Source organism: Chrysochloris asiatica, unplaced genomic scaffold, assembly GCF_000296735.1.
Source record: "Chrysochloris asiatica unplaced genomic scaffold, ChrAsi1.0 scaffold00208, whole genome shotgun sequence".
NCBI classification, from domain to species: domain Eukaryota; kingdom Metazoa; phylum Chordata; class Mammalia; order Afrosoricida; family Chrysochloridae; genus Chrysochloris; species Chrysochloris asiatica.
In genome coordinates, this window is record NW_006408726.1 from 3,139,549 (window position 1) to 3,153,917 (window position 14,369).

The window sequence follows — 14,369 nt, forward strand, 5'->3', positions numbered from 1 at the left end:
CCCATCAGTATGCTGTATCCAAAAGATACATCTTGGACACAAAGACAAAAATAAGTTAGAAATAAAGGGTGGAAAAATGTATAAAGCAAAATAGCATTATTGATTTCTAATAAAATAGACTTTAATGTAAAAACTGCCAAAGACCCAAGGAAGAATATGATATAAGGATTAAAGTGTCAATCCTATAAGAGGACATTAACATAATAAGTATTTATATACCCAGGAAAAGACCCCCAAAATACAAAAAGCAAATGTGATCAGAATTGAAAAGAGAAATAGACAACTCCACAATAATTATTGTTGTTTTTAGGTGCTTTTGAGTCAGTGCCAACTCACAGTGACCTTATGCACAAACAAATGAAACATTTCCAGGTCCTGCACCAATCTCATAATTGTTGCTACACTTGAGTCCATTGCTGCTGCCACAGTGCCAATCCATGCCATTGGGGTCAATCCCATCCTCGTTGGGTAGCTAAACTTAAAACAATAGTAGAAGATTTTAATTTACCACATTTGATACAGTACAGACAACTGGAAAGGAACTGAACAAAGATAAAGAAGACCTAAAAATGTCAACCAACAACCATGACCTTAGAAACATATATAGAACATTTTATCCATCATAGCACAAAATACATTATTTTCCATTATATATGGAAAACTCTTAGGAATAATCCATATTAGGCTACAATGCAAACCTTAATACATTTTAAAATGGTAAAACTCTATAAAACCTTTTCTCAGATCACAATGCTGTGAAAGTAGAAATCAGCAATAGACAGATTAAGGAGAAATATCAAATACATGGAAATTAAGTAACACCTGGCTTAAAACTATTCAATAGAAGAAAATTTTTTTAAAATTTCAATTTTTGAATCAGGTAAGAATGAAAACACAATATACCAAAATCTTAGAGACAGAGGGAAAGTATGATCAGAAGACAATGTATAGCATTAAATACACACATTAAAAAAGAAGGAAAAACAAAAACTAATATTTTAACCCAAGATCTCTTCCAATTAGAAATACAACAGCAAAAAAGTCTACAGTCATTAGAAGAAATAATATTTTAGCAGAAATAAATGAACCAGAAAAATGAACAGAAAAAAGCAAAAGGCTAGAATTTAGTTGTTTGAAAGGATTAGTAAAATTTCCAAACCACTGGGAAATTTGCAAAGTTAGCTAAGCAAAAGAAAGAAAAAATGCAAAGAGCATGAAACTGAAATAAAATAGGAAATTCCATAACATAACTATTCACAATAAAAAGGACAATGAGAGTGTACTATAGAGGCCAGTACTCTAACAAATTCAAAAAGAAAGAAGCAATGGACACATTTCTAGAAACACACCAACTACTCAAAGGAATTCAATCAGAGGTAGAAAATTTGAACAAACCCTTCACAAAAGAAGAATATGAACAAGTCATTAACAAAAGAAAGAACACTCATTTACAACAACAAAATCATAGATCAGAAGGCTTTGTTGGCAAATTCTACCAAACATTCAGAGAATAGTTGACAACCATTCTGTTCAAACTATTCCAGAATATAGAAAAGAGTGGAATACTCTCAAATTTATTCTAGGAAACATGAATAACCCTAATCCCAAAACCTTGCAAAAACATTATTAAAACATAAAATTATATGCAAATATCCCTCATGAATATACATGTAAAATTCTCATCAAAATCCTAGCTAATATAATAAAGAACATATCAAACAATACTAATATATCATATGTAAAGGGATTCATACCAGTTACATAAGGATGATTTAACATTACCAAAATAGTCAACAAAATCCACAATAAATTTTTAAAAAATGAAATGGACTACTGGTCATGTCAATCATTCCATATTTTGATTATTAATCGATGTTTACAGCAGTTTATTCTCATTTTGAGCTATGCTGCATCAGTAAATAAAGATCCAAATGCTTACTCCCTTGATGAGGCAGCTCTTCTTCAGTTCTATTTTTAGTGTCTTGCAACCTGAAGGATTCATCTTCTGACTCAATATCTGACAATATTCTGGTGCTATTCATAATGTTTTTATTTTCCTGCACTATATCTGACAATGTTCTACTGATATTCATAAGTAGCATATGATCATGAACCAATGATAAGGAAGGAAGAAGTCCAAGGTGCATTGAAGGAATTGGCAAAAAACAAGGCACCAGGAATTGATGGAATAAAAATTGAAATCTTTCAAGAAAGGGAGGCAACACAGTAAGCACTCACTCATCTATGCCAAGAAAACTGGAAGACGACTATCTGGCCAACTGATTGGAAGAGATCCGTATTTGTGCCCATTAAAGAGAGATGGCCCAATGGAATGCAGAAATCATCAGATATTATCTTTGATATCCCATGCGAGTAAAGTTTTATTAAAGGTAATACAGAAATTTGCTTCAAGCAAACATTGAGAGAGAACTTCCAGAAGTTCAAGCCGGATTCAAAAGAGGCTGTGGGATGAGGGATATCATTGCTGATGTCAGATGGATCTTGGCTGGAAGCAGAGAATATCAGAAAGGTGTTTACCTGTGCTTTATTGACTATGCAAAGGCTTTTGATTGTGTGGACCATGACAAGCTATGGACAATATTGTGAACTATGAGTATTCTGGAACATTTAATTGTGGTCATGAGGAATCTGTATCTGGACCAAGAAGCAGCTGTTCGAACAGAACACGGGAACACTGAATGTTTTAAAATTAAGAAAGATTTGCAACAAGATTATATTCTTTCACTATATTTATTCAACCTGTATGATAAGAAAATAATCTGAGAAGCTAGGTAATATGAAGAAAAACGTGGCATTAGGATTGGAGGAAGACTCACTAACAACCTGTGATACTCAGATGATACAACTTTGCTTGCTGAAAGTGAAGAGAAATCCAATACATTAAAATATTTATATTAGTGTATAGGAATCCAATACATTAAAATATTTACTGATGAAGATCCAAGAGCATGGCCTTCAGTATGGATTACATCTCAATGTAAAGAAAACAAAAATCCTCACCACTGGACCAATAAACAACATTCTTAACAATGGAGAAAAGATTGAAGTTGTCAAGGTCTTTGTTCTTCTTGGATCGACTATCAACAGTCATGGAAGCAGCAGTCAAGAAATAAAATGACATATTTCATTAGGCAAACCTGCTGCACAAGACCTTTTTAAAGTGTTGAAGAACAAAGATGTCAGCTTTAATACTAAGGTGAGCCTGACCCAAGTCATGGTATTTTCATTAACCTCACATGGATACAAAAGCTGGACAGTGAATAAGGAAGACCGTAGAAGAATTGATGCTTTTGAGATATGGTGTTGGAGGAGAATATTGAGAGTGCCATGGCCTGCCAAAAGAACCAATAGTTCCGTTTTGGAAGAAGTGCATCCAGAGTGCTCCTGGGAGGCCAAGATGACCAAACTTCGTCTCTCTTTCTTTGAACATATTGTCATGAGGGACCAGTCACTGGAGATGGATATCATGTTGGGAAAGGTGAAGGGTCAGAGAAAAAGAGGAAGACCCCCAATATGATGGATTGCCCAAGTGGCAGCATCGATGGACTCAAGCGTGGCAACAGTAGTGAGGTTGGCCCAGGATCGGGCAGTGTTTCTTTCTGTTGTGCATAAGGTTGCTATGAGTCAGTACTGACTTGATGGCACCTAACAACAACAACAACAACATTCAGAAGCAGTATCCTCTCATTCTTCCTAGTCTGTTTAGTCTGGAAACTCTCCTGAAACCTCTTCCTGTTGGCTTTTCAAATTCTGATATAGCTTCCATCATCACAGGAACAAGCAGGACACCTCAACAACAATCAGTACAACAAATTGACAGATGAGTGGTCGTCCCAGTTACCTAGTTTTTACTAGAGCCTTCAAGTTTGCCTGTGTATATATTATGATCTTTAGAGTGTTTAGGTTTTATTGTTGTTGTTGTTAAGTGCCGTGGAGTCGGTTCCGACTCATAGCTACCCTGCACAGGGTTTCCGAGGTTTTTATATGTAAGGTTTTTTAACCTATCTTTAATTACTTTTTATATATTGTAAGAGATATGGATACTGTTTAAGTTTTCTGTAAATGGATAGCCACATTGTTGTTGTTGCTAAGTGCCATTGAGTCAATTCCGAACCATAGGGACGCTGCATAGGGTTTCCAAGGAGCGGCTGGTGAGCTTGAACTTCTGACCTTGCAGTTCAAATGGCTTTGCAGTCTGGCGCATTAACCCATACCAGGACTCCAGCCGTATTTGGCAGCACCATTTATTCAAAAGACTATCTCTTCCCCATAATGGGTTCTGTCTCTGGCAGTTGTCCAAATACAGATAGAACTACTGGCTTTCCAATACTGTTCCATTGATCTATCTATCTGTCATTGTACCTATACACATTTGTTTTGACTGCTAAGACTTTACAGTGGGGGTCTCAAGAAAGTATCCTTCTATATTGATCTTCTTTAGTTGTATTTTGCTTATCTCTGGCTTCTTTCATTTTCATATAAATTTGGTGTTTAGTTTTTTCATCTCTTCAAAGAATCATTATTTAATCTGTACCAAGAATGAATTATATCTGCAGTTAATTTGGGTATTACTGACATTTTCACAATTTTACTTCTTCCTATTTATGGGAGTCCTGGTGTGACATTATGGGTTAATGTGCCAGACTGCAAAGCCGTTTGAACTGCAAGATCAGCAATTCAAGCTCACTAGCTGCTCCTCAGAAACCCTACACTATGGGTCAGAACCGACTCTATGGCACTTAACAACAACATTTATAAGTATGATATATTCTTTCACTTCTGTGGGTTTCTTATAGTTTCCTATAGTTGTGTTTTGCAGTTTATTTTGCAAAAGTCTTCTGTTTCTCTAACTAGATTTATTCTTCTGGGCTTCATCTTTTGGTCTTCTATTGTAAATGGAATTGTTTTCTGATTTACTTCCAATTTTCCTAGATTCATACTTTGGATTTTTCAGTGTCTCTTTATTAGTGTATAGGAATCCAACCAATTTTTATATGATGATCTTGTACTCTGCCACTTCGCTAAATCCTTCTATTAGTTCTGGTAGTTTAGTAGTTGATTCTCTGGGATTTTCTATGAAGGGAATCATATCATTTACAAATAGAGACAGCTTAACTTCTTCATGTACAATTTATTGCTTTATTATTCTGCCTACAATTTCTCATGTAATATAGAATAGGGCTAGTAATAAGGGCATCCCTGTATTGTTTCTTTTCATAAGGGATGTGTTTTAAGTCTCTCTTTTTATAGAATAATGTTGGGTTTTGTGCATATGTCTTTAACTATATTGAGGAAATTCCTTTATGCATCCAATTTCTGCACGTTTTTTATCAAAAATAGATGTTGAATTTTGTCAAGTACCTTTTTCGCACTGATTAACATGACGATTTAGTTCATTTGGACCTTCATTTGCTGATGGGGGACAACTCAAAATGAGAAGAAACAGCTGTAAGCATCCATTAATAATCAGAACAAGATATATACAAAGTATGAATCTAGGAAAATTAGTTGTCAAAAATGAAATGGTGTGTATAAATATAGATATCTTACTCATTGTTGTTTAGTGCCATTGAGTCAGGTCCAACCCATAGCAACTCTGAATAGGGTTTCCAAAAAGCTACTGGTGAGCTTGACCCACTGACCTTGTGGTTTAATCCGAATTTGCAGTCCAGTGCATTAACCTAGGTCGTCACACCATGGACTCCATCCTAATCATTTGTGAGGTTAAATGACTAGTAAGGGCCATTTGGAATTAGACAATCATATGGTTTCCTATGCTGGGAATGAAAAATTAAAAAAGAATGGTATCACATTCCTTATCAAACAGAACATTTCAAGATCTATCTTTTTGCTTCTTTGTTTTTTTTATGGTTTGTTTGTTTGTTTTTCAAGATCTATCTTTGATAGAATAATTCTAATGTGCCTACAAGACTGACTCCTGGAGTGGCACTGTAGCATGAACACTGGCTGGTGAACTACAGATCAGCATTTCATACCCACCAGCTGCTCCTCAGAAACCTTATACAGGGTGGATATGAGTACAAACTCACTATGACACCTAACAACAACAACAGGAAAGACAAGTTAATATCAATACTATTCACATTTATGCTCTAATCACTAAAATTGATGTTGAAATTGAAGAATTCTTCTAACTTATTTGATCTTAAATTGATCAAACATGCTACCAAGAAGTATTGAAAATTATTTTGATTGGAATGTGTAAGTTGGAACAAAGGGGAAGGATGTGTAGGTTGGAAACAAAGAAGTAGGAAAATATGGTATTGATAATAGAAATGATGCTGCTGGAGCTCGCATGATAGACTTTCATAAGACAAATGACTTACTCATTACAAACACCTTTTTTAAACAAGATAAAAGACAGCTTTACACATGGACCTCACCAGATAGAATACACGGTAATCAAACTAACTTCATTTGTGGGAAGAGACAGTGTAAAATTTCAACATCATCAGTCAAAACATGGCCAGGGGCCAACTGTGGAACACACCATGGATTGCTCACATGCAAATTCAACCTGCAGCTAAAGAAAATTCAAACAAGACCACAAAAGCCAAAATATGACCTTTAACATATCCCTCCTGAATTTACAGACTATCTCAAGAACAGATTTGAAGCATTAGAGACTAATGATCAAAGACCGAAATAACTGTGTGATCACCTCATACAGGAAGTAAGCAAAAGGTCATTAAAAAGACAGGAAAGACAGAAAAGCCCAAAATGAATGTCAGAAGAGACTCTGAAATTTTCTTTCAGTTTAGTGATGCTAAAGCAGTGGAAGAAATGAGAAATTCAAAGAACAAAACAGAAAAATGTAAAGCGCTGAGGACTCTAGACTCATGGAAAGAGAAAGTCTGCACTGGTAACCAGGAGGCAGGCTTGCAGAATGTGCCTTTTGATTATATACCTCTGAGTGTTTTTTTGTACATCCCCCCCCCTTTGATCTATTCTCCCCCAAAAAAACCAGAGGGAATTGAAGCAAATACTGTTGAATGATGATTTATGGAGGGGACTGTAATCATTGCAATGAAATGAAATATAATGTTGTTGTTGTCTGGTGCCATCGAGTCGGAACCGACTCATAGTGACCTCATGCACAGCAGAACGAAACACTGTCTGATCCTGGGCCAACCCCACCACTGCTGCCACACTTGATGCCATCAATGATGCCACCTGGCTGATCCATCTCATTGGGGGTCTTCCTCTTTTTCTCTGACCCTCCATCTTACCCAGCATGACATCCTTCTCCAGTGACTGTTCCCTCCTGACAATATGTCCAAAGTATGAGAGATGAAGCTTAGCCATCCTGGCCTCCAAGGAGCACTCTGGCTGCACTTCTTCCAAAATAGATCTATTGGTTCTTTGGGCAGTCCATGGCACTTTTAGTATTCTCCTCCAATGCCACAACTCAAAGGCATCAATTCTTCTATGGTTTTCCTTATTCACTGTTCAGCTTTCATATCCATATGAGGTTATTGAAAATACCATGGCTTGGATCAGGTGCACCTTAGTCCTCAAGCTGACATCTCTGCTCTTCAACACTATAAAAAGTTCCTGTGCAGCAGATTTGCCCAATGCAATAGGATGAGTGTAAAACTGGTATTCTCCCATGTAAACTATCATTCAATACACAATAAAAAATTACCAAAAAATTTGAAGTGCAACTTGAGATGGCAAATTCAAGTATTATAATGAAATATGCAAAAACCTGGAGAGAAAATTGAAAGATAAAAACACACTCAGCATTTCTCAAGAAGGAAAACCTGAAGAAATAATCAAGCCTCAATGTGGAATACTGAAAGATTCTATACGCAAAATATTGAATGATGCAGAAAGCATACAAAAAAGATGGAAGGTGTATAGAGAGTCACTGTACTAAAAAGAAATGATTGATGTTCAACCTTTTCAAGAGGTAGCATATGATGTAAAACTGATGGTACTAAAGAGAGAATTCCAAGCTGTACTGAAGACACTTGTGAAAACCAAGTCTCCAGGAATTGATAGATTATAATTTGAAATCTTTCTTCATCAGACTGATGAAGCACTAGAGATGCTCACACCTCTATGGAAAGAAATTTGGAAGGCAGCTACCTGGCCAATCTATTGGAATATATCCATATATGTGCCCAATCCAAAGAGTAGTGACCTAATGGAATGTGCAAATCATCAAACACTATCACTGATGTCACATGGAAGTAAAATTTTGACTAAAATATTTCAAAAACTACTGCCATAGTACATTGACAAGGATCTGCCAGAAATCCAAGCTGGATTCAGAAGAGGACATGGAACTAGGGATATCATTGCTGACATCAGATGGATCTTGGTTGAAAGCAGAGAATACCAGAAAATATTTATTTGTGCTTTATTAACTATGCAAAAGCTTTTGTCTGTATGAATCATGGCAAGATATGGATGATACTGTGAAGAGGGGTATTTGAGGACACTAACACTCATGGATGCAGCAGTCAAGAAATCAAACAACATATTGCATTAGACAAATCTGCTACACAAGACCTTTTTAAAGTGTTGAAGAGCAAAGACATCAGCTTGAGAAATAAGGTGCTCCTGACCAAAGCCACGGTATTTTCAATAACATCATGTGCACGTGAAAGCTGGACAATGAATAAGGAAGACCACAGAAGAATTTATGCTTCTGAGTTATGGTGTTGGAGGAGAATATTGGCAGTACAATGGGCTGCCAAAAGAACAAACAGATCTGTGTTGGAAGAAGTACAGCCAGAATACTCCTTGGAGGCCAGGATGGCCAAACTTTGCCTCTCATTTCTCACACTTTGGACATATTATCAGGAGGGACCAGTTGCAGGAAAAGGATATCATGTTTGATAAGGTGGAGGGTCATAGAAAAAGAGGAAGACCCCCAGCGAGATGGATTGGCATAGAGACAGCATCAATGGGCGCAAGCGTGGGAATAATTATGAGTTTGTCCCAGGAGCAGGCAACCTGTTCTGTTGTACATAGGGTCACTATGAGTTGGTACTGACTTGATGCCACCTAATAACAACAAAATTAGTGCTCATGAGGAACCTGCATGTATACCAAGAGGCAGTCATTCTAACAGAACAAGAGGATACTGAATAGTTTAAATTCAGAAAAAGTGTGTTCCAGGGTTGAATTCTCTCACCATAGTTATTCAGTCTGTATGTTGGGCATATAATCCAAAAAAATGGATTATACGAACATGGCATAAGGATTAGAGGAATACTCTTTAACATCCTGCTATATGTGGAGGAAGCAATAAAACCTTGCTTGATGGATGTGAAAAGAACTTAAAATACTTAATGATTAAAAACTACAGCAGTCATGAGTTGCACCTCAATCAAAAGAAAGCAAAAATCCTTACTACTAAACCAGCAAATAACATCATGATAAATAGAGAAAGAACTGAAGACTTTGTTTTGATTGGGCCCACAATAAGGAAGCAGCAGTCAAAAAATCAAACAATGTATTTCATTAGGGAAATCTGTTGTACAAGACCTCTTAATATATTAGAATCAAAGTTATCGTTTTGAGGATTAGGGTATGCCTTACCCACTCCATAGTATTTTCAGTAGCCTTATATACATGTGAAAGTTGGACAATAAATAAAACTGTAGAAATATTGATGTATTTGAATGTTGGTGTTGAAGAATAGTATTAAAAATACTATGGACTGTCAGAAGACTAAGGAGATCTGTCTGGGCAGAGGTGCAGCCAAAATAATCCTTATAAACAAGGATGGTGAGATTTCATCTCATACTTTTGACATGTTTTATCAGGGGGAACTAGTACCTGGAGAAGAACATCATGCTTAGTAAAGTGTAAGATCAGCAAAAAAGAGGAAGACACTCAATGCAATGGATTGGCACAGTGGCAGATGCCAAGGGCTCATGAGTAAAAGCAATTGTGAGGATGGCTGAGGACTGAACAGTGTTTTGTTCTGTTGTGCATAGGGTCGCTATGAGTCATAATCATCATGATGACACCCAACAACAACATAGACCGAGAAAAAAAAAAAACCTCAACACCTTTAGTAAAAGACAAAATTCCAAATGAAAATTGGGTAAAGGATATAACAGACACTTCAGTAAAGAAGACATTCAGTAGCCAATGAACACATAAAGAAATACTGATATTGTTGATAAAAACTAATATTGCTAATTGCTGACCAGTTGATACCTTCTCATAGTGACCATGTCTAGGGTTTCAGAGGAGCAGATGGAGGTTTTGAAATCACGACCTTGTGGTTTACATCCCAGTGTTTATCCTACAGTACCACACCAAAATAAACTAGTTGTTATTGTTAAGTGTCGTTGAGTCGGTTCCAACCTATAGCCACCCTATATAGAGTTTTCAGTAAACAGCTAATGGGTCTGAACTACCAACCTTGTGATTCAAATGGACCTTGCTGTCCAGCACATTATCCTTGTAGCACCACACCAGGAGTCCAAGATACACTAGTAGAACCCCAAAAACTATGGCACTTCAAACCTGGAACTGAAATTACTCCAACCACTCAACATTCATCCAAACAACAGATAGGCTTATAACCTCAACATATTTGAAACAAAACAGTAACATAAAATTTTTAACCCAAAACAGAATCTTGACATGAATTTATTATTGTTGCTGTTTTGAAGTGCTATAGAGTTAATTCCAACTCATAGGTGGTGCAGAAAATCTCATCCAGCAGAGTGGCTCGTGGGTTTGAACCACCAACCTTGTGATTTAAAATCTCATGCTTATTATATATAGAGACACTGGACTTCCTTGTAATGAACTTATAACCTATTCAAAGAAATCTCTTAGCACTTTCCTTATGATAGGAAAATATTTTGAGAGGTTCCATGAACTTTCAAATTCTCAGGTGTTTCTAATTATTCACTGAGCAAGAACACCTAAGCTGATCTAAATAAAAAAAATATCTTTAGGGTGAAAACATTTGCTTTTTCTAAAGCATGTGGCTTGATAAATGTCAATCTATCCTTGTCCTGAGGCTGGTTATACTAAAAATGAATTAATGCTTCAAACCAGTAATCAAAAGAAATGCTTGTTACTTTAAACACAAGAAACTGAGTTCTCTGTTTTGTATATATAAATTCAATTTCTTGAAAATTTTAAATTAAATTATTCAAATTTGGCCAGACAGATAAAATAGTTACCATATCAAATGAACTTATTTTAAATAAATTTTATAACTATTGTCCCTGTGCATATCTCCTGTAATAATGTTGTTGTTGTTAAGTGCCATCAAGTTGGTTTTGACCCATAGTGACCATAAATAGGGTTTCCGAGGAGTGGCTGGTGAACTTGAACCACTGACCATGATGTTCAAATTGACCTTGTAATCCAGTGAATTAACCTTCAGCGCCACACCAGGACTCCATCTCCTATTATGGTGATCATGGTGTGCCGAGGAGTCGGTTGTGACTCAAAGCAAGCCAGTATAGGGTTTCCAGATCTATAACTCTTTACTGGATCAGAAAGCCTCATCTTTATCCCATGTAATAGCTGGTAGTTTCAAACTGCTGACCTTGAGGTTATCAGTCTGACTCATAAACACTATGCTACCAGAGTTCCTTTCTCCTATAACTCTTTAAATGACAGATATGAACAAACTTATTAGCAAGCCTGAATATACAAAGGTGAGTCAAAAGTTATCGACAGACTGGCTGTAGGATTTATTTTATTTATTTATTTATTTTAATCAATTTTAGAAAACACAAACACATAATTTTTTGACATAATCTCCTTTTTTTGGTAAAGTCTTATGTGAATTGAGTGAAAGTTTACAGGGCACATTATCAGTTTCACATTTAAAAAATCTTATACTTTGTTTCATTACAATGATTATAATCCCCTCCATGTACCATCAGTTAACAGTATTTCTCTCTATTCATTTTAACTGTTTTTTTTTTTTTTTTCCTTTTCTTTTCTTTTTTAAACATTCAGATATATGTAATAATTTACACCACCAAAGGGCAAATTCGGCAAGTCTGCCTCCTGGCCCCTAGCTCTCAGTCCCTCTCTTTCCATGAATTTAGAGTCCTCAGCTGCTCCCTCTCTCGATGTCCCCATGTCTACCTCCATTTCTGGTGTCACTGCTTCTCTGGATAGGGTGCCATTTTCCACTTGTGCTCTTCTTCCTTGATGGTCCTAGGATCCCCTGTTTCTGGATTGTAAGATTAACTACTCCCTATTTTTGTTACAAAAATTCTACATTTACAATTGTGACAATCACAATTAGTCATAATAACAAGTACTCACTATTGAATCATAAGAGTCGTATCCCCATCTCTTTTCACCAGATCCATCTAAACAAGATGAAAACTATTCAGTAGGGACTCTATCTTCCCCCACACATTATTAAACTATACTCCCTCTTGAAAACTTGTAAACCAGTCACTTTGTGCTTTTATTGCTCCCTTATTTTAGGTAGACAATATCTGAATTGCCCATCCCTGTCTTCCCTGTACACAGTGGGGATAGCATTGATACTTGATATGAAGACTCCTTTCCTCTCTGTTGATATTTGAGCTACTACATCCATGAGTATATGTCAAGTTCCTCAAATTGTTGCAATTTACCCTCATTTCTTTTATCAAAAATTGTTTTGTTTTGCTTTTAATCTTCCTCTAGTCGAGTTCTGATTATAAAGCCATCAAGGCTAGGTCAAATGGGTACTCTCTGCAAGTTTGGGTGTTCTTGTGAATCTCCCCTCACTTCATATCAGCTTGATGCTTCACTCTTAGCTCTAGCCCTCTGTGGCTATGTCATTGTCCATGGGCTCAGGTGTCCCCAGGTCTCACCACACTTTGGTCCAACGAGCCCTTCCTTTTTTCTCTCTCATTTCCAGGTAAGTCCATGGAATGTGGTTGAACTCAGCCCATATTTTAATCAACTTTTAGAAAAAAAACAAATACATAATTTTTTGTACAGATTTTCAGGGATTACTGGATATGGGTTATGAATTGAAGCTAATTCCATGAGATCCAAAATATCTTTTTGTCCCAGTAGTCAGAGTGGCAGTATATGGAGGTGACGTTATCAATGGGTCTTGGCTAAGGTCCAACTCACTGTGAATCCAGTGAGTCCTTGAACTCATCTTGTGGTGATTGCTCCAGTTTCAGAATGCATAATCAGAATAGATATACTCAGCAACTGGCAAAACAACCACACTGGATCCTTGAAATGTGGAATAAGGGCTTTTATGATAGAAAAGCCAAGTGGAAACCATTAGAACTACTTTTACCTAGCAAGATAGTAAACCAAAAACAATATCGCATTCCTGGAGGAATTGCAGAGATTACTGGTACAATCAAGGACTTTAATGATGCTGGGGTGGTGGTTTGCACAACATCCCCATTTTGCTTATCTGTCTGGCCTGTGCAAAAACAAGATTGATCCTGAAGAATGACAGTGGATTATCATAAATTTAACCAGATCATGACTCCAATTGCTTCTGTTGTTCCTAATACATCTCCTGGTACCTGGTGTGTAGCTATTGATCTGGCCAGTGCCTTTTTGTCTATTCCTGTTTATAAGGATCACCAGAAGTAGTTTTGCCTTCAACTGGTAAGGCCAACAATACATTTTCATAGTCTTACCTCAAAGGTACATTTAGTCCACAGGGACCTTGACCATGTTTCTTGCCCCAAGGCATCACAGTAGTCCATTACATTGATGACAGTATGCTTACATAGTACTACTGGAGAAGAAGTATCAATGACATTAGACTTATTGGTAAAGCATCTTCATGCTACAGGGTGGGTAAATTCAGGCACCTTCCATCTCAGTGAAATTTCTAGAGTTTCAGGGATGTAGGGCATGCAGAGATATTCCTAATAAAATGAAAGATACCTTACTGCATTTGGCCCCTCCCACAAGTAAAAAAGGAGATTCAATGCCTGGTAGGCCTCTCTGAATTTTGGAGGCAACATATTTCTCATTTGGCTGTGCTGCTCAGGCTTATTTATTAACTGAATTGAACTGCTGCTAATTTTGAGTAGGGCCTATGAAAAGAGAAGGCTCTGCAACAGGTTCAAGCTGCTGTGTAAACTCCGCTGCTTGGAATATATGATCCTACAGACCCAATGGTGCTTGAAATGTCATGGCAGACAGATACAATTTTGAGTATTTGGCAGGCCCCAACTGGTAAATCACCACCACTCGTCTGTCAGTTTGTTGTACTGTGGTGGCTTGTAAGTTGCTGTGATTTTGAAAGTTATCCCACAGGTATTTTAAATACCAGCAGGGTCACGCATAGTGGACAGATTTCAGATGACCTTCCAGATGAAGACAAATTAGGAAGAAGGAGTGACGAACTA

General features: G+C 36.8%; 1 pseudogene; it reads left to right on the plus strand.

The window, feature by feature from the left end:
* Positions 1 to 14,369, plus strand: part of LOC102833472 — a 47,429-nt pseudogene that overhangs the window by 27,759 nt on the left and 5,301 nt on the right.